General features: G+C 39.9%; 1 protein-coding gene across 9 annotated transcripts in view; it reads left to right on the plus strand.

The window, feature by feature from the left end:
• The window catches only part of HIVEP2 (HIVEP zinc finger 2), a 217,394-nt gene that overhangs the window by 113,602 nt on the left and 76,962 nt on the right, over positions 1-26,830 (plus strand). For all 9 annotated transcript variants that reach the window (XM_056566751.1, XM_056566742.1, XM_056566748.1 and 6 more), the window contains one exon: positions 16,903-16,988. The gene's annotated coding sequence lies outside the window, so the exon portion shown is untranslated. The remainder of the gene's footprint in view (positions 1-16,902; positions 16,989-26,830) is intronic.

Consider the following 26,830-nt stretch of genomic DNA (forward strand, 5'->3'; position numbering starts at 1 on the left):
TATTCTTTACATTGCACGGCTCCCTCAACATACGATGGTTTCAACAAACGATGGTTCTTTTGGAACGGATTACCATCGTATGTTGAAGGACCACTGTATATTTATTAAAATAAACACTTTAAACCTGTGTTGTATATATGTTACATGTCACAGGATATAAAATTGTCCCCCAAAGAAATCTAACTTAGTTTCCCATAGATACCTGTCATGGTGCAATGATAATTTGTCCAGCACAGTATCAGAAATTAGATCAACTCGGTAAATGATTGCTAAAGACGACAAGATCAGTTTGTTTTTGTTACACTTTTACCACTAGATACCTCACTTGGGATGTTGTTTTGTGTATATGGACTTGGATGTCCACATTATGGATTGACTAATATTTCGACTATCAGAGTCTCTACTCTATTATTGTTCACCAAGCAGGCTGCTTTTTAAACACATTTTCTATCTGCTAAAGCGATATCCTTAATCTTCAGATTTCATTAACACTTTGGGTCTGTGACAGCAGCTTGTCTTGCATTTAATGATATTTTAAGCGAAAAGTGATTAACACATTGAAAAAGATTTGTAGCACTCTGCAATGTCACCAAGGGTGAACCGTCACTGCTAAGATATTACGTAGGTGCAAGAGTAACAATATTCCTAACACCTCCAGAAACAGACTGAGGATAATAGGAATAAACACAACAAAACAAAATGAAAATAAAGCCAAACTTCAGAAAACCTAAGCCTCTAGGGTTGAGTAGAGGTAAGATAAGAGACTCCCACCACTATGGAAAAGGAACATCTGGATAGGCAGCATGCGACATATATGCCGGGGTTATGTACCACTACCTGTTCTAAAGTGAATGACCCTGCTTAGCCTCAGCAACTTGGAAATGTAGTGGTACTAACTTCTGAAAAAAGACCTTTTTGCATGGCCGTTATCCATAAATTTTATTCAACCGTTGATGATTTTTAACAATCTGTCTAAGGCTGCGTTCACACCTCGTTTTCAGCCTACGGTTACCGGATCCGGCTGGGGGAGGGGAAAACCGGGTGCTCCTGTACCCCAGCCGGACCGGCGTTGAGATCCATTTACTTTAATGAGCCGACCGGAGTCAAACGGTGACTCCGTACGGCAATTTTTTTTATCCCTATCCGGTTTTGTGACCGGGCCTAAAACCGTAGTATACTTCGGTTTTAGGTCCAGTCACAAAACCTGATACGGGTCAAAAATTAGCCGACTGGAGTCATCGTTTGACTCCTGTCGGCTCATTAAAGTAAATGGATGTCAGCGCCGATCTGGCTGGGGTACGGGAGCACCCGGTTTTCCCCTACCCCAGCCGGATCCGGCAACTATAGGCTGAAAACGAGGTGTGAATGCAGCCTAAGTAAATAATTGCAATGAAAATGTTGGTAAACTTTTAGGCAGAACGTTAAGCCCACCTTTGCCACATGGGATTGCCCTAATGACTTGTGGTTCAGGCAGCATGAAAGTGATGACATGTTCCTTTTCACAAAATTCCTTCAGCTCATTGTTCTAGATATCTATTGGCTATTTAAAAAAAAAAATGGCCAGATTCTTTAGTTCTACTTTTATGAGAAAGAAGGTGATGGGTTTAGATAAACTGTAGAGCAGTCATACTGCAAAAAAGAAATGGATCAGAAACATGGGAATTGATAAAAATAGTCATTGGATGTCTGACACTTCTGGGAAAGTGACTTATTCCTTAAGTATCTAAGTATAGCATTTCATGGTTTGATTAGTGACAATGTGACTGTGGAAATGACATGCTCTATTCACCATCTCCTAGAACTTACATTGCTCTTTCCCTGTAAATTTAAGACACAAGAAGATCTAATCGCAATAATACTAAAGTCTTCAGACCCTTTCACCTTTTTTCACATTGTGTTATGTTGCAGCCTTGTGCTAAAATAAAATTTCAAAAAGTTTTTCTGCACTCAATACCCAATAATGAAAATGTGAAACAGAATGTCAGAAATCTTTGCTAATTTATTATAAAGGAAAAAAATATATAATATTGTATTGACATAAATATTCAGACCCTTTACTTAGATGAAGCACCTTTGGCAGCGATTACAGCCTCCAGTCTTTTTGAATATGATGCCACAAGGTTTGCATACCTGGATTTGGTCATTTTCGGCCATTTTTCTTTGCAGATCGTCTCAATATCTGACAGGTTGGATGGTGAACTTTGCTGGACAGCCATTTTTGGGTCTCTTTACAGATGTTTGATTGGGTTCAAGTTAGGGCTCTGGCTGGGCCATTGAAGGACATTTACTGAGTTGATCCCTAAGCCACTCATGTGCTGTCTTGGTTGTATACTTGTGGTCTTTGTTTTGTTTGAAGTTGAACCTTCTGTCTTGTCTGAGGTCCAGAGAAATCTGGATTAGGTTTTCATTATAAATATCTCTTTGCATATTTTAGCTTTGCCATAAAGGGGTACTCCGGTGGAAAACAATTTTTTTCATATCAACTGGCTCCAAAAAGTTAAACTGATTTGTAAATGACTTATATTAAAAATCTTAATCATTTCAGTACTTATCAGATACTGTATGCTCCGCATGAAGTTGAGTTGTTCTTTCCTGTCAGACCACAGTGCTCTCTGCTGACACTTATGTTCATGTCAGGAACTGTCCGGAGCAGAAGAGGTTTGCTATGGGGATTTGCTGTGGACAGTTCCTGACATGGACAGAAGTGTCAGCAGAGAGCACTGCGGTCAGACAGAAAAGAACAACTCAACTTCCTCTGGAGCATACAACAGCTGATAAGTACTGAAAGGATTAAGATTTTTTAATAGAAGTAATTTACAAATCTGTTTAACTTTCTAGAGCCAGTTGATATGAAAAAAAAATCTTTTACCTTGACCAGTCTCTCTGTCCCAGCCACTGAAAAATACCCTCTTAGCATGCTGCCACCACCATGCTTTACTGTATGGATGGTATTGGGCAGGTAATGAGCAGTGCCTGGTTTCCGCCAGAAATTATGCTTACAATAATGGCCAAAAAATTCAATCTTGGTTTCTCCAGAGTAGAAAGCTTGTTTTGTTTTCGTTTGGTTTTTGTTTTGTTTTTTACTCTGAGGATTGGCTTTTTTTCCCCCATCCACCCTGCCATAAAGCCCAGAGTTACCATTGGGTTTTGGTCACCTCACCTACCAATGCCCTTTATCCCACTTAGTTTGGTGGGGCAGCCAGCTTTAGGAAGAGTCTCTATTGTTACAAACTTCTTCTGGTTAGGAATTATGGAGACCATTGAGTTTATTCAATACAGCAGAATTTTTTTTGTACCTTTCTCCAGATCTTAGCCTCCACACAATCCTTTTTACCCTCATGGCTTGTTTTTTGCTCTGATATACATTGTCAGCTGTGAGACCTTTTTAGGCAGGGTTGTGTCTTTCCACATCATGTCCAATCATCTGAATGTACCACAGGTGATGTAGAAACATCTCACAGATCTTTCAGATGAAATGGGAGGACCTAGAGCTTTATTTCAAATATCATAGCAAAGGGGCTGAATACTGTCTCAAGGGTATGAATACTTTTACATTCACATTATGGGGTATTGAGCGCAGAATTATGGGAATTTTTATTTTAGCACAAGGCCTCAAAGGGTCTGAGAACTTTTCTGAATGCATTGTACATGACTGATATATAGGAATTATTTAGGAGTTACCGGTAATCTTTTTTTTAAAATCTTTTTTTTAATTATATTCACAAGAATATTGTACATAAATACATTATATTAGAAATATAATGTAAGGTCTACATCTTTACTTATTATATATTCTAAATTGTGTTAAAAACACATGCAGCATATGGTATTAAACTTTAGGGTTAGGCTAGGTTCACACCTATCCAATGCACATTTCTATTGCCGGCAATGCTTTTGAGTCCAACTGAAAAACAGTATACACCAAGCCTAAGCTTTAATGTAAAACCATCCAAACTATACTAGATTATAAAAATAAAACCACAAATCCTTGCTATTGACTAATATTATGTTGCCAGAACATTGTTTAACACTTGAAAGGCCCCATTCATATCACCTACAATGAACTATATTTTGGGTCTGGCCCATTCACTTTATAAGACAAAAAAAAGGATATTTCAGAGGGGTTTTTGTTCTATTATAGTAAATGGGTATATGTCACAATACCTGAGAAATACCTTGTATTTACAGTCCACATGTGATGTGAATGGGTATTGCTCAGGGTTTATGCTTAGTATTTGGGTCAGCATTTGGCCAGTACTTTTAGGCAAAACCTGGGTGCTGGTCCAATACACAGAAAAAGGTGCAAATGTTTCCAAATGTTGTTTTTATCTGTGTCAGTTATACTCCTGGTGTTGGCTAAAAGTACTGACATAGTTACCAAACTATGTGACCAAAATACTATGTGTGAACCCAGCCTTAGATTTACTCAAAATTAGTCAGGCCCGAGCCGCAGTGATTTGTCATAAGCATGAAGTAGAGTTATCATAACTTCTCCAGTGCTTGACAGCATTATAAAGTAAGAGGGGACACAGGTATTTACTAACCAGTGTACCATTTAGAAGTAATTTGCTACATATTCAATGACATTTTAACAAGCATCATTACTTACTGGCATTTGCATGTTTTCTCTTCTAAAATACCACCTGTGAGAATGCATGTTATGGGTGGATTGATGGGAAAGAGAGTGTGAGAGAGAGAGAGAGAGAGAGCCATTGTCCAAATGAGCATATAAAGGGGTTATCCACCTTAAGGTGATTTTAGTACTTACCTACCAGACAGTAATGGACATGCTTAGGAAGGATCTGCACTTGTCTTGGGGCTAAATGGCTGTGTTGTGAGATTGCCATAAAGCTGTGGCTAGCTTTTTGTGAACTGGCTATTTCCTGTTGGATTTCGTTCTCAAACTACACATCCCATAGTTCCATGTTTGTAAGTGTGAGGTGACTTTCCTCCCTCCCACTCATCAGCCGGGGTGGGGTACCCATTGAAACACAAATTAGCTGCATTCCATTCAAAAGACCAGTGTTTTCTAACCAGGGTGCCTACAGCTGTTTCAAAATGATCTCTCTCCCACCAAGCAGTCTTTCCACCCATTGAAGCAGACAGGCTCCCTCTGATAAACTGACTAGTGATGTCACATCATAATGCACTGCAACATGGGAAAACCCGAGACCTTAGTAATTTTAAAAATAAATATTGGGGCGAAAATCACAGAAGAATCGCGAGACCACCGTCACACACAGGTACAGACGCTATATTATGATCTACACTAACTTTACAGCCTGTAGCATAGTCAAATTTCCTGGAATACCCCTTTAAACTGATGTCTGACTAGAAATACGGATTTCCCAGCATGCCAGGATATTTAAGAACTACTGGACAGAAATATATGGCACATTCCCCAACACTCACTGGCCGTTTGTAGTTATTTGAGGAAGATTTGATGCAAATGCTAAAAAACCAAAGGACTTTTCTACTATTACCTAGGCACATATCTTCATGGGAAGCCACTAGAAAAACTCTTAGGTAAAGCCATGACTGGGCAGTATTTCATCTGAGGAGAAGCCTTGCAATTATCAGGACTTTCCCTGAGGAGGTGCCTGTCCCTACCAGGGCTTTCTTGAGGAAATATGCTGACCCTATCAGTACTTCACAAGAGGAGAAGCTTTACCCTAATCAGGTCTTCACCTCAGAAGATCCTCTGCCCCTATCAGGACTTCACCCAAGGAGAAGCTTCACCCTTAATAGGAAGTGATTCCCAATCACTAATTTTGCAGACAGTATTAGGGGTAAAGCCTCTGTACCCATTAGGTAGGTGCTAGGTGGCTATATCTGGCAGTGGGAATATGTGTGTTATATCTGTAACATACTGGGTGTGTTCATGTGGTAGCACAGTGATGTTATAAATGAAGCCTGTAGGTTGTAGTACTTCTTTGGGGATAAAAATAGCCACTGAGCAGTCTTCAGAACATCACATGGTATATCTGGTTATATTCAGAAGGTTTTTGCATATAATATGGGAAGTGGTTTCATTTTTTTCCCACAGGATACCTCTTTTAGGGTTTCATGATTTTTAGCCCACACATGTTTCTAGAGTTTCTGTTACTTGTGGTCAGACCGGCTGCATTCTTTGATACCCTCCACTATCAGTACTCGTGACTTACAGTGATATAAAAAGTCTACTTACCCTTTTAAAATGCCATTAAAAAATGAGACAAAGATAAATAATTTCAGAACTTTTTCCTATTTAAAGGGGTACTCCAGTGGAAAACAATTTTTTTCTTAAATCAACTGGCTCCAGAAAATTAAACAGATTTGTAAAGGATTTCTATTTGTAAATCTTAATCCTTCCAGTATTTATCAGCTGCTGTATACTACAGAGGAAGTTGTATAGTTATTTTCTGTCTGGCCACAGTGCTCTCTGCTGACACCTCTGTCTATATTAGGAACTGTCCAGAGTGGGAACAAATCCCCACAGCAAACCTTTCCTGCTCCGGACAGTTCCTGACATAGACAGAGGTGTCAGCAGAGAGCACTGTGGTCAGACAGAAAAGAAATTCAAAAAGAAAATAACTTAAAGGGGTACTCCAGTGGAAAACAATTTTTTTCTTAAATCAACTGGCTCCAGAAAATTAAACAGATTTGTAAAGGATTTCTATTTGTAAATCTTAATCCTTCCAGTATTTATCAGCTGCTGTATACTACAGAGGAAGTTGTATAGTTATTTTCTGTCTGGCCACAGTGCTCTCTACTGACACCTCTGTCTATATTAGGAACTGTCCAGAGTGGGAACAAATCCCCACAGCAAACCTTTCCTGCTCCGGACAGTTCCTGACATAGACAGAGGTGTCAGCAGAGAGCACTGTGGTCAGACAGAAAAGAAATTCAAAAAGAAAATAACTTAAAGGGGTACTCCCCTGGAAAACATTTTTTTTTTAGAATCAACTGGTGCCAGAAAGTTAAACAGATTTGTGAATTACTTCTATTTAAAAATGTTAACCCTTCCAGTACTTATCATCCACTGTATGCTCCACAGGAAGTTCTTTCAGCGCTCTCTGCTGACACCTTTGTCCATTTTAGGAACTGTTCGAAGCAGGATAGGTTTGCAATGGGGATTTGCTGCTACTCTGGACAGTTCCTAAAATGGACAGAGGTGTCAGCAGAGAGCACTGTGGTCAGACAGAAAGGAAATTCAAAAAGAAAAGAACTTCCTCTGGAATATACAGCAGCTGATAAGTACTGGAAGTTTTTTTTAAATAGAAGTAATTTACAAATCTGTTTAACTTTCTGGCACCAGTTAATAAAAAAAATTTAAATTAAAATGTTTCCATCGGAGAACCCTTTTAATGTGACCTATAACGTGAACAATTCAATTTCAAAACAAACTGAACTTTTTGGTGAAACACCATTTTGATTTTATTATTTTTTATCAACCAGTCTTTTTTTTGTAGGAGTCTATTAGCATGGCACATCTCAATGTCCCAATATTTGTCCACTCTTCCTTGCAAAAGCACTCCAAATCTGTCAAATTGCAAACACCTCTCCTGTGCATAGCCCTCTTCACTCCACAGATGTTCAATTCGATAAAAATATGTACTCCATAGGCTGGGCCTTTCCAAAATGTGTATCTTCTAGTGAAGTCAGGCTTTTGTTGATTGGATGTGTGCTTTGCATTGTAGTCATGCAGAAAGGTGAACTTTCTCTTCAACTTCAGCTATCTGATGGATGCCTGAAGGTTTGTGCCAAAATAGCCTAGTATTTGAAACTGTCCATAATTCCCTCCGACCTGACAAATACCCTTATTCCAGCTGAAAAATCATCCCCAAAGCACGATGCTACCACCACCATGCTTCACTGTTATTATAGTGTACTTTGGGCAATGTGCAGTGTTGTTTTTGAGCTAAACATACTTTTTAAAATTATGTCCAAAAAGTTTAACCTTGGTTTCATAACCCATTTTTCTATGTGCTTTTGGGGAATTGACTTTTGTTTTTGCTAATTTTAACCTTTTTTTCTTTGTAAGAAAAGGCTTTCGTCTTGCCACCCTACCCTATTGCCCATTCATATGAACAATATGGGAGATTGTTGTCATTTGTAGCACTCAGCCAGTACTTGCCAGAAATTTCTGCAGTTCCTTTAATGTTGCAGTAGGCCTCTTGGAAAACCTTCCTGACCATTTTTCTTCTTGTCTTTTCAGCAATGTTGGTAATGTCTCTATTGTGCCACATTTCTGCCACTTGTTGATGGCTATCTTCACTGTGTTCCATGGTATATCCTTCTCCTGACTGATATCTTTCAACAATGAGATCCTTTTGATGCTTTGGAAGCTTGCTGTGGACCATACCTTTTATTCTAAGGGGCAGCTAAGCCAATGTCAGGAGAATCCTACTAGAACAGCTGAACTTTATTTTTGATTATTCATTCACTTTAAATGATGGCAGATGTGCAATAACTTGTGTTTTAACATGCATATGAATGTGATTGGTTAATTTTGAACAAAGGCACATCCCAAGTTATAAGAGGGTGTGCACACTTATGCAACCAGGTTATAGTTTTTTTGCTATTGAATTGATTGCGTATAGGTCACATTAAGGGGGGAAAAGTTCTGACATGATTTAGCTTTCTCTAATTGTTTAACATCACAAGAACCTGGCATTTTAAAAGGTTGTATAGACTTTTTACATCCACTGTATATGGCAAGTTTAAAAGTCAGGACTAAATTTTAACTTATAAAGCATGATGCTGGATCAACTTCTGCTTATTTGCCTCTTATATTATGGGAATATTTACTTCATTTTACAGTTAACACGCAGATAGAGAGGACACTAGCAGGGTGTGTTCACATGGGTCAAATACGCTGCGGTTTTAACGTCTGCAAATCTACAATATGTAACAATACCAGTAAAAATAATTTAGCAGAAATTGACCTGTGATCTATAGCATGTCTGCTTATGCTGCGGATACATTGACGATTTGTTCTGGATGTTCAGTGGGGGAAATCAAAAATCCTGCAGTGAAATGTATTGTTGAAGATTTCAAACCAAGTAGAGGCAATAGATAAAACAGTGTGCACTAAAATGTGGTGCAATTTTTGCAAAAAAAAAAAGAAAAAATACTGGCTTACATGCCAGATAGTTCCAACCAAGACTAGACAGTCTGAAGATGCACCAGATTCTGAACCAGCCTAATAATTCTAGCATGTTTCAGCTGTTTCGTTTGTTTCGTACATTTTTAAAAATTAGACAATGTTTTCCATCCCCCCCCCATTAGCCTTTTCTTTTCTTTTCCTCGGGCTTGTCCACAGTAAAAAAAAATCTGTGCCAAAATTTGATCAATTTGTTGTGAATTATAACAGCAGAATGGCAGTATGTCCACAAAAGGCTTCAGTAGACCAAATGTAGCCTACTAAGAAGATACATATGTATTTGTGAGATTGTAAAAGTGTGGACTTCTACACTGCTTACTGTTTTATTGTTTGTTTAATTATTTATTTACTTTTTGTTTACAATCATGTCATTATGCATGTATACCCCTGGTTTGTACTATCAGGACTTTATTTTTCCAATATATGTTGAGAAACTTTATGGTGTTCATACAAAATAAACATGATGTCAACAGAGCTTAAAGGGGTATTCCAGGCAAAAACTTTTTTTTTATATATCAACTGGCTCCGGAAAGTTAAACAGATTTGTAAATTACTTCTATTAAAAAATCTTAATCCTTGCAATAGTTATTAGCTTCTGAAGTTTTCTGTCTAACTGCTTAATGATGATGTCACGTCACGGGAGCTGTGCATGATGGGAGAATATCCCTCCCGGGACGTGAGTCATCAGAAAGCAGTTAGACAGAAAACAGCAACTCAACTTCAGAAGCTAATAACTATTGGAAGGATTAAGATTTTTTTAATAGAAGTAATTTACAAATCTGTTTAACTTTCCGGTGCCAGTTAATATATATAAAAAAAAGTTTTTGCCTGGAATACCCCTTTGAGTAAATTTTTGAGGTGTTAGAGATGAGGATGAGGCCGTTTATAATGTCAGTTCATATTTTGCTGTCTAAGAAAACATAGATTACATGGACTTAAAGGGGTATTCCGGGAAAAAACATTGTATCCCCTATCCAAAGGATAGGGGATAAGATGTCAGATCGCAGGGGCCCGCTGCTGAGACCCCCCGCGATCTCCCTGCAGCACCCACTTTCTATGCGGGTGCTGAATCTCCAGTTTGGAAACCTCCAGGTTTCCGGGACTGGGTACGTGACGTCACACCATGCCCCCTCCATTCATGTCTATGGGAGGGGGCATGACGGTCATCACGCCCCCTCCCATAGACATGAATGGAGGGGGCGTGGCGTGACATCACGTCCAAAATTGACCATTCTATCTGTTTGCTAACATATACCCCAAATGTCAGCTGTTATCAAATGTGAACATAGCCCTAGGGGCACAGTATTATAGGATCCAAGCTGTCAAATCAGAATGAAGAATGATTATTCCATGTAATTGTTTTGGTGTGTTTTGATACAATATTGCTGTAGAAGACCTTCTGTAAAGATCTCATGGTGTCCTTGCATAAATGTTCTTCTAGTGGTAACATTATTCTAAGAACACCAGTGTTTAATACATCCCTTCCCATGCCTCAGAGAATACTTTTCTGTTTTCTGCTTCCAGTCTTCCACCTCCCAGTAATACTGGGTAGATCGTACATAGCTTAGTTGTGATCTCACTTAACAGGTAGCTCTTCATAGAAATGTGACAGATGTTCAGTAAAATTGTGTAACACAGTGTTTGTATGTTTGGTTACCATGGCATAAAGCTGTGAGGTTAACATTTCTCATGGGGTGAGCCATATATGTGTCATATAGCAGAAATAATGAGGTTCTCAGGGAAGGTGAGGAGAAAAGCCCCACGGTGACCCTCTGGCCATCATCTGGGATTAGGGAAGGATATGGATTTATTGTTATTATTATTATTATTGCCTGTTGGGGAGTGGGTATCATGATACAATGAGAAGGTTTATTTACCCGGTTCTCCCATCAGTAACGTCTTCCCAGGCTGTATTATGCAGAGTAAGTTGAGATGTTCTTGGCTTTAGCACAATGAACTGTGAATCACTGGTATAACACTATAAAAGGCTCCTAGTAACAAAGTGATAGTTTGGCTGATAGGATCCATAATAGGCGTGTTTAGTAATGATCTGTGCATCTGGTAACAAAACAATTACTTTCAACATATTGGCCTGATCCTAGCCCAGGATAAGCGCTAATTGAAACAAATAGAGGTTTGTTATGTGCCCCATGTGCCATCCTATTTATACGCGGTTGAAAAGTAAAAGTAAATTATATAATGTAATGTGCAATTCTTTTCTGAAAAACATGACTGCATAAAGGATCTGGTGCATTCCTAGGATGTAGCTCCTATACAAGTAGTTCTTAGACTAAAAAAATAATTCACCCATAGCCCTTCCCTTCACCTCCATGGTTGACGTTGATGGAAATATGTCTTTTTTCAACTGTACTAAGTCTAACTATGTTACTATGAAATGTCTAGTTTTCTGCTGATTTTCGTACAGTTCACCCTTGTAGAGGTGGTGTCCATTTTCCTATGCTTCTTACTTCAATATATAAACACAAGTTTAGAGAGAAAAATGCGAATAGTTTGCAAATCACCTTGAGGATATGTTCCCATAGTGTCAAATTTACCTACCTATTTCATATTCTGTGCGCGTTTTCATCCATTATCAGCAAAAATGCACCTACAAAAAAAAATGCAAAATTTTTTGTGAGTAAAATACCCTGAGACAGGAATAAACATATTTTGTGGTGTTTAGAGGTGCTTTTGTTTACTGCATGTTGTTTTTTAGTTCTAAAGCACAGATTATCGACCAGCACCAAAAATCTAATTTTTAGTGGCCAGATTTGCTATAATTATGGCACAAAGGGGTACTCCGGTGGAAAACTTTTTTAATTTTTATCAACTGGTGCCAGAAAGTTAAACAGATTTGTAAATTACTTCTATTAAAAAAATCTTAATCCTTCCAGTACTTATTAGCTGCTGAATACTACAGAGGAAATGTTTTTCTTTTTGGAACACAGTGCTCACTACTGACATCATGACCACAGTGCTCTCTGCTGACACCTCTGTCCATTTTAGGAACTGTCTAGAGCAGCATATGTTTTCTATGGGGATTTTCTCCTACTCTGGACAGTTTTTAAAATGGACAGAGATGTCAGCAGAGATCACTGTGGTCATGATGTCAGCAGAGAGCTCTGTGTTCCAAAAAAAAAAAGAAGATTTTTCTCTTTAGTATTTAGCCGCTGTCACGATGCCGGCTGGCAGGAGGTGGATCCTCTGTGCCAGAGAGGGATTGGCGTGGACCGTGCTAGTGGACCGGTTCTAAGTCACTACTGGTTTTCACCAGAGCCCGCCGCAAAGCGGGATGGTCTTGCTGCGGCGGTAGTGACCAGGTCGTATCCACTAGCAACGGCTCACCTCTCTGACTGCTGATGAAAGGCGAGGTACAAGGGAGTAGACAGAAGCAAGGTCGGACGTAGCAGAAGGTCGGGGGCAGGCGGCAAGGTTCGTAGTCAGGGTGGATAGCAGAAGTTCTGGTACACAGGCTTTAGACACACAAAACGCTTTCACTAGGCACAAGGGCAACAAGATCCGGCGAGGGAGTGCATGGGAGGAGGTCAGATATAGTCAGAGACCAGGTGGAAGCCAATTAAGCTAATTGGGCCAGGCACCAATCATTGGTGCACTGGCCCTTTAAGTCTCAGGGAGCTGGCGCGCGCGCGCCCTAGAGAGCGGAGCCGCGCGCGCCAGCACATGACAGCAGGGGACGGGAACGGGTAAGTGACCTGGGATGCGATTCGCGAGCGGGCGCGTCCCGCTGTGCGAATCGCATCCCCAACGGCCATGACAGTGCAGCGCTCCCGGTCAGCGGGACTGACCGGGGAGCTGCAGGGAGAAAGACGCCGTGAGCGCTCCGGGGAGGAGCGGGGACCCGGAGCGCTAGGTGTAACAGCCGCTAATACGTACTGGAAGGATTAACATTTTTTTTAATAGAAGTCATTTACAAATCTGTTTAACTTTCTGGCACCAGTTGATTTTAAAAAAAAAAGTTTTCCCCTGGCATCTTATCCCCTATCCAAAGGATAGGGGATAAGATGTTAGATTGCCACGGTCCCGCTACTGGGGACCCCGGGGATCGCCGCTGCGGCACCCCACCATCATTACTGCACAGAGCGAGTTCGCTCTATGCGTAATGACGGTCGAGACAGGGGCCGGAGCAGCGTGACGTCATGGCTCCGCCCCTCATGACATCACGGCCCGTCCCCTTAATGCAAGTCTATGGCAGGGGGCGTGATGACCGCCACGTCCCCTCCCATAGACTTATATTGAAGGGGGCGGGCCGTGACATCACGAGGGGCGGAGCTGTGACGTAACGATGCTCCGGCCCCTGTATTGCTCGTCATTACGTGCAGAGCGATCTCGCTCTGCGCAGTAATGATAGCGGGGTGCTGCAGCAGCGATCCGCGGGGTCCCCAGCAGCGGGACCCCGGCGATCTGACATCTTATCCCCTATCCTTTGGATAGGGGATAAGATGTCTAGGGGCGGAGTACCCCTTTAAGCTAACTAATAGTTGGAGTAAACAGCCTTCAGATGCACCAGATTTATTATTCAGCTTGTTTCCCTGTGGTATATTTGGTGTATTTATAGTCTGTCTTTCTAAGTTTGCACTTTGGGCTAATGTTTTATGTGTTTTGTGCCATGCTGAACCAGGGAATGGTTGTGGCTTCACTGAAAAGGGGAGGTGGCTTAAATGCAACATATGTTTGCTCACGTTTGTGCTGTAAAAGTGAGCCAACTAATAGATGGTGCAAACTCAGGCTACACAGTCTAAAAGTGTGCCAGATTTTCAAACATCCACTATTGAAAATCTGTAGTATTCTTAGGGCACATTCACACTACTGAATTTCTGAGCAGAATTCCGGCTTGGAAATTATGTTATCAATGAGATTCCAATCTACTAGTTCGGCACTAATTTACAGGCACCAGTGGACCCATCAAAATAAAAGGCTCTTATAAGAATCTCCCACACATGCTCTATCTGTGGCTTTTTTTTGCTCCAACATTTTTCCAAAAATACTAGTGAGAACACATATAAAATGTTACAGCATAAAAAGTCATCAAAATGTGTGTAAAAATGCCAGGAATAACACGTCAAATATAGATTTACTAGTGTTATAAGCGCTATAAAAATGGTGCCTGTATATATGCTTAACTTGTTTATAACGTTTTAAAAATATGTGTACTTTTACCCGGCATAGAGGCCGAATGTATGCTAAAGGAACAGTCTAGTTTTTCCATAAAGTGAATATAAAAAAATAAAAAATCAATTCCTAAAGTATTACGGATCTCCTAAAAGTTCTTCATATATGGCACAAGTTTTGGCAACATAAAGCGAAAATAATGTTTTGCTATTAGCAAAGAAAAACAATTACCAGGAAAAACAAGCTGTATTCTAGCTTTTTGGTCAGCTGCTAAAAGGGATGGATTACAACACTCGGCTCTTCTGTTGCAATTTGCTAGAAATCTGCACATTCTCTAGATAAGATTGGAAAAGACTACGTTCAGGACATTTGGAATGTGTATTAGGGCTGTTTTCCTTTTTCATTGAACTCTTCAGACCGCCTGGGGAGAGCTAAAGTGCACAAAAATGGAGGAATCTCCCGGCATTTTGGGATTGTAAAGATAAAAACGAATCCCTCGTAATAATTCCAAACTTCTGAAATGTCCTGCATAGACTGAATCCAGATGAGTTTCCTGGAAAGTCTTGTGATGTTTCAAAGGCAGTACGGGTCTGCAGCCAAGGCATATGTTTTCTTATATGTTAAAATGCCGATTTGGAGCACTGTTTACATGTACTGGTTAGTGAAACATTATCAATGCCTGCTTGTTTTCATTTTCGATAACAAGACATGTGTTAAGTATTATGGGTTGGGACCAACCCTCTAAACATTGTCTTCTTTCCAGCTTGGCATTTTTGGGCATAGCTGGATATATAGTTCCAGTGGCAGGATATTATTATTATTAAGGGTACTGAAGCAGAAAAAGACCTGCAAATGTCTCCTGGAAAATCCTAAAAGTGCCACAATCTATTACAAAATGTTGTGCAGAATGGAGGAACCTTATAGGGGTGACACATTTGTCTTGCTTTGGCTTGTCATCATAGGTGTTATGTTCAAGGTCGTCCTTAGGTCATGTATATAACACTCCCTCCCCCGTGTAATTTGTTGCTTGACATCCCATGTTAAAATTTGAAATATGATGAACCTGGGAAAAAAAACTGAAGTTGATTATATCTTTATTATATGAGGTGTCAGAACATTACAATTATACTTGAATCTTTAGCAGTAGTACAGTTTTTCTCATATTCCCATTGGGAAGAAGTTTTTGTCCATTTTGTCATTGAACTATGACAACACTTCTTATATGGAGTATTCTGCCCTGTTTTGTATTCTGTATGTACACAGTCATTTTAACTTTTTAAAATGTAACCTGTTAGTGACTGCCAGTACACCAGTAATAAATGCTGTTGTGCAAATGGAACAGATAACAGATAGATATTATAGGCAATTAACAAGACACCCCCAATAAAGGAGTGGTTCTGCACGTGGTGACCACAAACCACTTGTCAATTCCTATGCTTCCTGGCTGATGTTTTGGTCACTTTTGAATGCTGGTAGTGCTTTCCTTCTAGTAGTAGCATGAGACGGAGTCTACAACCCACACAAGTTGCTCAGGTAGTGCAGCTCATCCAGGATGGCACATCAGTGCGAGCTGTGGCAAAAAGGCTTGCTGTGTCTGTCAGCATTGTGTCCAGAGCATGGAGGCTCTACCAGGAGACATTCCAGTACATCAGGAGACATGGAGGAGGCCGTAGGAGGGCAACAACCCAGCAGCAGGACCGCTACCTCCACCTTTGTGCAAGGAGGTGCAGGAGAAGCACTGCCAGAGCCCTGCAAAATGACCTCCAGCAGGCCACAAATGTGCATGTGTCTACTCAAACGGTCAAAAACAGACTCCATGAGGGTGGTATGAGGGCCCAACATCCACAGGTGGGGGTTGTGCTTACAGCAGGACATTTGGCATTTGCCAGAGAACACCAAGATTAGCAAATTGGCCACTGACGCCCTGTGCTCTTCACAGATGAAAGCAGGTTCACACTGAGCACAAGTGACAGACGTAGCCTGACTGCCATTAGGTAGCGAGATGAGGTCCTCAAACCCCTTGTGAGACCATATGCTGGTGCAGTTGGCCCTGGGTTGCTCCTAATGCAAGACAATGCTAGACCTCATGTGGCTGGAGTGTGTCAGCAGTTTCTGCAAGAGGAAGGCATTGATGCTATGGACTGGCCCACCCGTTTCCCAGACCTGAATCCGATTGAGCACATCTGGGACATCATGTCTCGCTCCATCCACCAACGCCACGTTGCACCACAGACTGTCCAGGACTGTCCGCCTCCTCATCCGGAGCATGCCCAGGTGTTGTAGGGAGGTCATACGGGCACACGGAAGCCACACACACTACTGAGCCTCATTTTGACTTGTTTTAAGGACATTATATCAAAGTTTGATCAACCTGTAGTGCGGTTTTCCACTTTGATTTTGAGTGTGACTCCATATCCAGACCTCCATAGGTTGATAAATTTGATTTCCATTGATTGATTGATTGATTTTGTTGTCAGCACATTCATATTCATATTTATATTTATTTATTTATATATGTATTGCCATAATTATATTGACCAAAACAGTACTATTAAGGGGAAGGGCTGTTACTGTGTATTTAGTATAGGTTTTTAGTATATATTATAACATTCTGCTTCTCTCTTTAGATTACTACGTGCATTTCTAAACGGAAAACAAAGAAAATACAGTTTGTCTACTTCAGAAATAGCCATTTTCTTAGAAGACATATAAGGTATTGCTTTTCTATTGCTTAACTATTTTTCAGTTAATATTATTCAGTGAAAGTAAACATTTGGCACATATCATACAGTCATGGCCGTAAATGTTGGCACCCCTAAAATATTTCAAGAAAATTAAGTATTTCCCACAGAAAAGGATTACAGTAACACATGTTATGCTATACACATGTTTATTCCTCTTGTATGTATTGGAACTAAACCAAAAAGGTAGGAAAAAAAAACAAATTGGACATAATGTCACACCAAACTCCAAAAATGGGCTGGACAAAATTATTGGAACCATTTCAAAATTGGGGAAATAAGATTGTTCCAAGCATGTGATGCTCCTTTAAATGGGCTCTCTCAGATACAAAAACTTGGGAAGCATGCATGGAAAGTGAGTGATAGTTATTTTTTCCAAAGGGTTTGCAAAAAAGTATTAAGTTAAAGGTGCCAATAATTTTGTCCAATCCTTTTCTGTGAGAAATACTTCACTTTCAGGGGTGCCAACATTTACAGCCATGACTGTATATAATATGTTACTGATGTGTTTGTGCAGCTATGTATATTGTATGCATTCTGTAAGAAATAGGTATAACTGCAAATGTAGCCTGGGGGTTAAGGTTTCGTAATTTTTTTTAAAGGACAAGTATCATGAAAAAAAAACGTATCCCCTTGGGGACCCCCGCGATCTCCTGTTTTGAGCCCCAGCTCTCCTTCACAGTGGCGCTTCACGACCCCCGCCCCCTCCATATAGCTCTATGGGAGAGCCGTTCTGCAATCTTTGGCTCTCCCATGGAGCTATACTGAGGGGGCGTGGCGGCCCCCGCTTCTGGCGGAGTTCATGAAGTGCCACTATGAAGAGATCTCAGTGGGGGGGGGGGGGAACGCTCCGACCCCCCACAATCTAAAACTTATTCACCATCATTCAGATAGGGAATATATGTTTTTTTTCCATGATACTTGTTCTTTAATGACTCAAACTAGATGTGTAATACTGTCATTATAACCCCTGGCAAACATTTGCAGTCACTACACATAGCAACTAAACTACACACGTCACAGATATGACACAAAACAGTGTTTAATAGCTGAACAGTGAAACTAAGTTATTGTTCCAGATCAAGTTAAGGAAAAATGAATCTACACCCTATTCCAAATTATCATGCAAATGATATTTTTCTCTTTTACCTAAATAATTGATGTAAATAACAGTCAGCATAATTCTCATGTTATCAACTATTAATAGTACAATTAAAATTTTATTGAACAACCCTCCTAATGATAACAGTATTTTTTTAAACATAAAAAACTTACAATGCACTGTTCCAAATTTTTACGCACAGTAAGTTTCAAAACACTTTATAGGTTGTAAAGAACTGAAAATTGTCATTTGTTGTGTTTGCAGCATATTTACTGAAATCAAAAGCTATTTCAATCAAACTTTTAACAACATTTTAACTTTATAAACATTTTAACAGGTCAAGTTACATATTAACATAGGATTCCTTAGTTGATAGCAGCTTCACAAGTCTTGCATCCATTGAACTTGTGAGTTTTTGGACAGTTTCTGCTTATATTTGTTTGCAAGATGTCAGAATAGCCTCCCAGAGCTGCTGTTTGGATGTAAACTGCCTCCCTCACCCCCATAGAGCTTTTGAATCTCAGATTGAGATTCACAATGTTTTCTGGCCATGAACTTGATATGCTCCTCATGAACAAAAAGCTTTAACAGTTTCTTATATATGGCAAGATATATTTCCATCTTTAGCATCACCAAACCTATTTCTCATCTATACTATGAGCTAAGTATAGGGGGGGGGGATTCACAGGAAACACCTGATCACACGCTGATCCCAAGTTAAAACGACAACTTCCAATTTATTTGATTTATTGAGAAGCGCACACCACTTAATAAATCAGGTACGTCAGCAGCTGGCTGTGCTCTACACTGCCCATGCACTACACTTTTGAAATCCATTCGAACTTCGAGCTAGCGTAGATTTTATCAACAATTTATAATAGCTTTTTAGCATAAATTCTAGTAAATCTGGCATTTCTACCCTCTTTATGTAAAGCCATGCTAAGCTATGTCCACTTGGTAAGGGCTTGTGTAATGGTTGAAACCTAGTAATTTTGGGCAAATATCTCCCTTGGTCTTTTACTTTCATATATTATATCATAAGGGTAGGGTCACACATAGTGTATACTCTATAATCTATTTCATGCTGCAGGAAATCCGCCAGGCAGCAGGAAATCGGGATCCACCGATATCGTTTTTTTAGGGCCGATACCGATAATCTGTGGAGGTTAGGGCCGATAGCCGATAACTTATACCGATATTCCGGTATAAGTTATCGGCTATTTATCCCCCCGCGACACCGCTGCAGATCATTGATTTAAAGTGGGCGCTTTAAATCATTGAACTGCAGCGGCTTTTGCGGTGCCATAGACCGCCGCCACCCGCTTCTTTCGCCCTGCCTGTCCGGGGGTCCTCCTGAGTCCTATCACCACGACCGCCCCCCCCCATCGCTCTGCTCCGCGCCCCCTACTGCCCCGCCACGTCGCACACCGCACCGGCCCCGCCCCATTGCCTTCCCCATCCCCGGTTTTATAATTACTTGTTCCCGGGGCCCAGGGTCCACTCTACACACTGGTGACGTCACGTCACTCGTCATTGCGCACAGCATAACGCAGGACGCAGCAGGAGCCAGAAGTAGCGTGGACCCCTGGCCCCGGAAACAGGTAATTATAAAACCGGGGATGGGGGAGGCAATGGGACCGGGGCGGTGCTGTGGGGGGGTGCGGTGCGGCGGGTCGGTGGGGAGGCGGTCACGGTTCGGTGGGGGGTAGTGCAGGGGGTGGGGCATTATCGGATTATCGGCAAGGTCATTGCCGATACCGATAATGCCCAAAATCGTGATTATCGGCCGATAATATCGGCCAAACCGATAATCGGTCAATCCGTAGGAGGAAATATGCTGCATATTTTTCTATGAGCAGATACACAGGTCTACCAGCAGCAGCCCTGTGTGCCCAGTACATCAACAAGACTGTGACGTGCTCATAGCACATTATGCTGTATATTTCCCACTGCCTGGTGGATTTCCTGCTGCATAAAATACGAAGTGTATACTCTACGTGTGACCCTACCCTAATTGTGTTGAGAAATGCAATTGATTTCATTAAGCATCTTTATATTTGTCATTAGAATGGAACGGGACTCAAGTTCCTGCTCCTTGGCCAATTCAGATTAGTGATTCATCACTGTATATCACCAAACTCTTGGATTGCTTCTCTTTAATGCACTATAACCTTGTTGTCTTCTGTTTAGATGCTGGTTTTGTTTGGCTTTGTTTTTTTTTATTTTATTTTTTTTATTTTTTATAATTGATCCAATTTCATTTATCTGGTTTCTTATAGTCCTGTCCCAAATATTGTGTAATTGTTATGCTTATTTGGTTCATACTTGTTTAGTTGTGCATTTTCTATTTTGAGGGCATATTGCTTCAAGTTTTCTATCCTGACACTTTGACATCTTTCTTGGTCTACCTGTATATTTTCCTATTTAAACCATCCCATTTTGTTTATACTGACATCAAATTTTACACACAGCTGACTGGGAACAACCAATATCTTTTCCCTCACTGTGTTGGCCTTTTATCCAAAACAAAGTTTTATACTCCTTTTTGTTTTCTCTATTGACATTTCTCTTGTTGTGACCATGTTATCTTTTCATTAGCCATGCTCATAACTTTGTAAGTTCTGTAAGCAGGCACTTTCCCTTTTATCTGTGCAGAATAATTAGCATTTTTTATAATCTTGCTGTTTTTCTTTACCAAAATTACAAGGTTGATTCTATATTTTTTTCCTCAGCATTGATTCGTTCATATTTGATTGATACTTTTCTTTCTCAACTGGATCTGAAATTATCAGACAATTATTAAAATAACATATTGCTATATGCTCAAGGTATATTTCATGGAGCTAGAATGTTCAATGATTAAAATATTTATTGTGAATTTTTGTTGTGTGACAGTCATACTAAAGTTGTATGTAAATGGATAAACTCACAAGATATTTTTTAAATAACAGAAAAGATCCATCTAATTGCATATAAAAAAGCCGTAATAAACAGAGCGGTATGACCTCACCGACCGCTCAGCATTCCTGTGACTGCCCATCCTCTGCAGTTATGGACTACTGGTTGCATTTCACTGCCGACTTTCAGGTGTTTAATGCTAGACTGACAACAACAGGGAATGAGGACAATGCGACTAGAGTATTTTATTTTGTCAGTGTCTGTTGTCAGAGAATAAGGACAAAGCAACAAGAGTATTTTATTTTGTCAGTTTCTGTTGTGAGAGAATGAGGACAATGCAGCAAGAGTATTTTAGGGAGTTGCTTAAAAGCAGTTTCCTTTTCACTACAAGCATACAGTTATGCTACACATTACACATTGCACCTTCTCACTTGACATTTCTATGGTGGTTTTGCAATAACAGAGGTGAACTTGGTGTCAAATAGGCAATATTTATGCTCACATCCTTTGGTAAGTATAATGGGCACTGTTGCTTGGATAAGGGTGCTTTCACACTACGATTGTAGTGTACGGTTGCTGGATCCGGTTGGGAGGGGTGAAAACCGGCCGCTCCCGTATCCCAGCCGGATCCGGCCCAAACCCCATTCATTTCAATGAGCCGACCGGAGTCAAACGCTGACTCCGATTGTCTCATTTTTGCCCCATATACAGTTCTCTGACCGGACCTAAAACCGTGGTATACCACGGTTCTAGGTCCGGTCAGAAAACCGTATGCGGGGAAAAATGAGACAACCGGATTCAGCGTTTGACTCCGGTGGGCTCATTGAAATGAATGGGGTTCGGGCCGGATCCGGCTGGGATACGGGAGCTGCCGGTTTTGCCCCTCTCAGCAACCGTACACTACAATCGTAGTGTGAAAGCACCCTTACATAAGATACATATGCCAATGTAAGAAACAAAAAAGAGAAGGAATTGAAACTAATTTTAAACTTTGTAACACCAGCATAGGAATCCTACAGAAAATGAAAACATGAGATTCTAACACCTGAAAAGTTTATCTTCATGTTGCCAAAGTGGCATGAACTAATGAAAATAAGAGTCAGGAAGGGATTTATTTCATACCTGAGTCCCAGGATTTGTTTTAACTGGACACTCTGGCTACTCACCTAGGGTCCTGTACTTCACCTAATAAAACAACCAGGAAAGACAATTTTTTGGAAGCCCATAATACCTAACATTTTTTAGCTAGGGAACTGCCCACCATGACTGGCATTCACTGCTTGTTTTTGGACTCTGGACCAAGTGACTTCCAGTAGGAATAATTTGAGGTTGGAACTTGAAGTTGATCTGCTCTGTATAGACTTTGATTTGTGGAGGAAGTTATAAGAGAGAAATGTTCAACATTTAAGTCTTCTCCTTTGATCCTTTTCATCACTTCTTAGACTAGCATGGTCATTCATACATAGCTTCAATCCCCTGCTTTGATTTGTTCCTATTAAAACAAGCAGTTACTTCTACTTATCCTTGGAGTTTACAATGTGGCAGCTACTGGCAGGAACAGGCTTTCTCCTACCTTTGCGGTTTTATTTTGACATTCATAAATAAAAGAAAATTACAGTAATACACAACGTTATAAAAATATTCAATTTACGACCTTCCCTAATGATATCCTGATGATCAACTAAGAGCTGTGGCTTAGCATCCAAGGTACCATTGAATACCACAGACAGACTGTTCTATAGACATTTTCAGGCTTAGAACATTGCTTGAACTACTAGTACATTAAATACCTAATGAGGCTTATTGAAATTAAAGACTAGTAATATATAGGCATGTTTATTCTAAAACTGTACATGAAAACTCACATTATGGAATGTTTTACAATGTTATACACGTAACAAAAAATTCAGTACATTTCTATTGTTTCACACTGTAAAGACATTCATACTTTTGTATTCTAAATATGTGTGTTCTTTGATAATAGCAAACATTTTGTGCAATAAATAGAATAATACTTATATGGAAAAACCAGATAATTGTAAAAAGAGCTGTTCTTATCTGCTGTTTTCAACTCATAGCATTTCCAAGCCTCCTCTCTGTTCCTGCTTTCGCAGGAAGGGCTCTTGCTCTGTGATTGACACCTTAGACACAGAGGATTTGCTAGTTTTGTGCAAGCTATTAGCACTTTGCATGACTCACTGACACAGTGAAGCTTGCTCACAAGCAGCAAAGCCATGTGTTATTGATTATGTTTACATAAAGATAAGATATCCGATACATAACGTCTCTGTACAGAGAGAGCGTGTGACATCAGCAGCAGTCCGTCCACTGCTTCAGAGTAAAGAAAGGTGGTCTGTAGCCTAGACAACGAGCAGTAAACAAGAGGCAGAAAAATACAGCTGTAACATGAAAAGGAGGCAAGTTAAAAAATTATATATATTTACAAAGTGTATAATTTTACATGCTACAATTTTAAACAGATTTTTAAGTTTGGAATACCCCTGTTAAGGTTTATTCTAAGGTTTATTTATCTTTTTTCTTTAGCCTTTGAGCCCATATGTCAAGTTATAATACTGTGCAATATGCTTTCATTACCTCTGGGCGCCACTCCGTGCTATGGTGGAAGTCTTTTTCTATTTTACTGTTTTCTCTGACCTATCCCGACATTTCATGTAGCCAAAGAAATTCTGTCACATGATCTCCAGGGGGTGTGGCTATGCTGCTGTGGGTGGGTGAATTGCATGGAAGGACAATGGAATGCTGGGAAAGGTCAGAGACAACAGAATAATAAAAAGACTTGAACTACAGCCCTTCTGGGTGTGGGTCCTCTTTATGAAAACTGGACCAAGCTGTGCATGGAGCTAATAGAAGCATATCACTATCACTGACATCATGGGCAAAAAGGCTGAAGAAAGAAAAATCCTGAAATACTCCTTTAATTTGCTGTCAAACTTTATTATGCTTATGTTATATTTTAGACCAAATGTTGGGTTGTAACTGGGTATAGGCAACACAGGTATTAATTCTGTTTAAGGGTTTCTCTGTCATTACAAATCACAAGATAGTACAGAGATCTCCCTAAGCCTCTAACAATGACAAGGGGATATCCTCTACGTCTAGAGGAAAGAAGGTTTTCCCATCATCATAGACAGAGATTATTTACTCTATGGAATTCTCTGCCACACAATGGTGTGATGGTTGATTCTTGGTGTAAAAGTTCAAAAGAAGTCTGAATGCCTTTCTAAAAAATAAAATAGTACAACTTACAGGTATTTGATTTCTGGATGTAGGATATTGATTCCGTATTCATCCTTATTATCACATTTGCAGTTGGGGAGGAATTTCAGAGCAGTTGGCATCTGCCTCATAAGGGTTTCTTGCCTTTTTCTGGATCAGTACGGTAGGGTTATAGGTTGGACCTGATGAATATTTGACTTTTACCACCTAATGAACTAAATGTGTACTTATATATGTAACTTACCTCAAGCTACAAGATTTAAGTGGGTTAATTCAAGCTGTTCAATGGAAGTTAAAAGAAGAAACTTAAAACCTTATCATTACTCACTTTCCTGACATGAACGAGAAATTCAAGAGTTTGCTGCCTGGCATGTTAGAACAAGGGCAAGGATGTTTTATTAATGTCATTATATGTGCTGAACTAAAGGCATAAATAAGGGCTGCTTACCAAAAGGAAAAGCATGCACAAAGGCTTACTAAATCTCCTTGGAAGTGGCTGCGATTAGTACATTGTGGAAATATGTGCACATCTGTAGATTTTATATTTTATTCAAATAATTCTCATTAGCAGTAAGTACTAATATAATGCTCCCTATGTGTAACAAACACGAACCTTCTCTTTTTATTACATTTGAAAAAATAAACTTGAATTAAAGAGGTTCTATATGCTGTGATGGACAGGAGTCAAGTATGGGCACATGCCTACGCAATGGGGGAGTTTGATCAGTACTGAAGTATCCTGTAAGCAGTGGCTACAAGCAACACCAAACTGGTTAAAATACCCTGACCCTAAAGTCCTGCCCACTTTTCTAAAACATTTCTGGGTGCTAGAAAAGTAGAGCAAGTGGTACTATGCTTACACCATGGTTTTTACACATAGATTTGGTAGAACTACTGACCAAGATACATTTTACATAGTGATCAAAATACTATGCTTGAGCCCAGCCTTAGGCCGTGTTCAAATGGCAGAATTTCTGCACTTAATTCTGCATGGAATTTTGCACTTCATTCTGCATGAATTTATAGCCAATACACTTTAATGGGATTCCACTGTCCCATTTACACAGTGGAATTTCTGCTGCAGAATTTCCAATTCAGGAATCCCATTGAAGATAATTGGCTATAAATTCATGCAGAATTCCATGCAGAATGTTGTGTAGAAATTCTGCCGTGTGGATCCGGTCTTAGGCTTCACACAACAGAATGTCCATGTGGTGTTCCGTTGGAATATTCCACATTGACATTCCGCTGCAGTCCCATTGATTTCTGCTGCACTGTGTACATGGCGGAATTTCTGTGGCAGATGTTTCTGCCGTAGACAACCTGACTTTGGCATCCGCAGAAAGAATAGACTTGTCTATTCTTTCTGCTGATTCCGCTTGGAATTGCTTTGCCATCTATCAGATTATTTAAATGTGCGGAATTGTCTATATCCTTAAGATAACACACCACCTTCTTAAGAGCTCTCATGAGCAAGCTTGTAAACCTATTAAAGAGGCTGCCTGAATAATGTGTGGTGATAGACTTTGTAAATGGATAATAATAATGGAACGGCTACTGGCTGTTAAATTAACTGGCAGTGAATTAATTGGATGGCATATGAATATGTTCACATACACTTCTGGTGTGTTATAGTTTACAGGGTTTATTGCCTTAACACATAACTACCGTAGCTACTGTAGTTCATATACTCCACACATACATCTGACTTTCTAAAATTAAAACAGTTTTGAGATACAGATCTTTCCAGAGTAGACTGAAATGTTGGTCAGTGCCCTACGCAGGCATCGAAGTGTTGGCGCTCTACTGATGAGCTTTGCCATTTAAGTAATGCCATGTTCTGATTCTGCGACCAGAGGAACTATATATAAGCAACTCTATCCAACATGCAAGGTGCTGATATGAGAAATATAAAACAATAATAAAAGCACTAGGTGACAGTATCAGACATCGTTAGAAAAACAGACTGTTTGTATTGGCAAGCAGTTAAAAGAAAAACATCGTGCTGTGACAGTGATTCACCATCCCATGTGGCCGACCCTACCAGACTGCTATCAGTTTGTTTACTTTGTATATAAATTGTTTCTCTCCCTTCACCTATGACATTATTTATAAAGCACAATGGCTTTTATTTTCTGTGTATAATCAATTTACCTTTTTTTTTTTTTATTGGTTTTAGCCCTATTCCTATCAATAAAATGTGTGCCAACGTACACTCGTATCACCATTGTCCCTAAACTGTCACATGGGATTTAGAGTTTAAATTGGAGACTTTAAATGGTGTATTCCAGTAGTAGAAAAATGCTGTTTTCCTGTTCTTCAATGGAGCTGAGCTACAATACCACACACAACCTGTCAAGAGATGATGGTGCTGTTTTGGCAAAAGAAGAAGCAGAATTTTTCTAATACCAGACAACCCCTTTAACAGCACCCAGATATAATGTATACAGACAGAACATAGCTATATGAGTGTGCTATGTTAGGACATCAAACTTAAAGACTTTATGGATAGGCACGTGTGCACACAAACATTCTAGAATAATACAAGTATTGTGTTTTACACGGATGATACCAAAC

The sequence above is a fragment of the Hyla sarda genome, chromosome 3 (genome assembly GCF_029499605.1).
Source record: "Hyla sarda isolate aHylSar1 chromosome 3, aHylSar1.hap1, whole genome shotgun sequence".
Lineage (NCBI taxonomy): Eukaryota > Metazoa > Chordata > Amphibia > Anura > Hylidae > Hyla > Hyla sarda.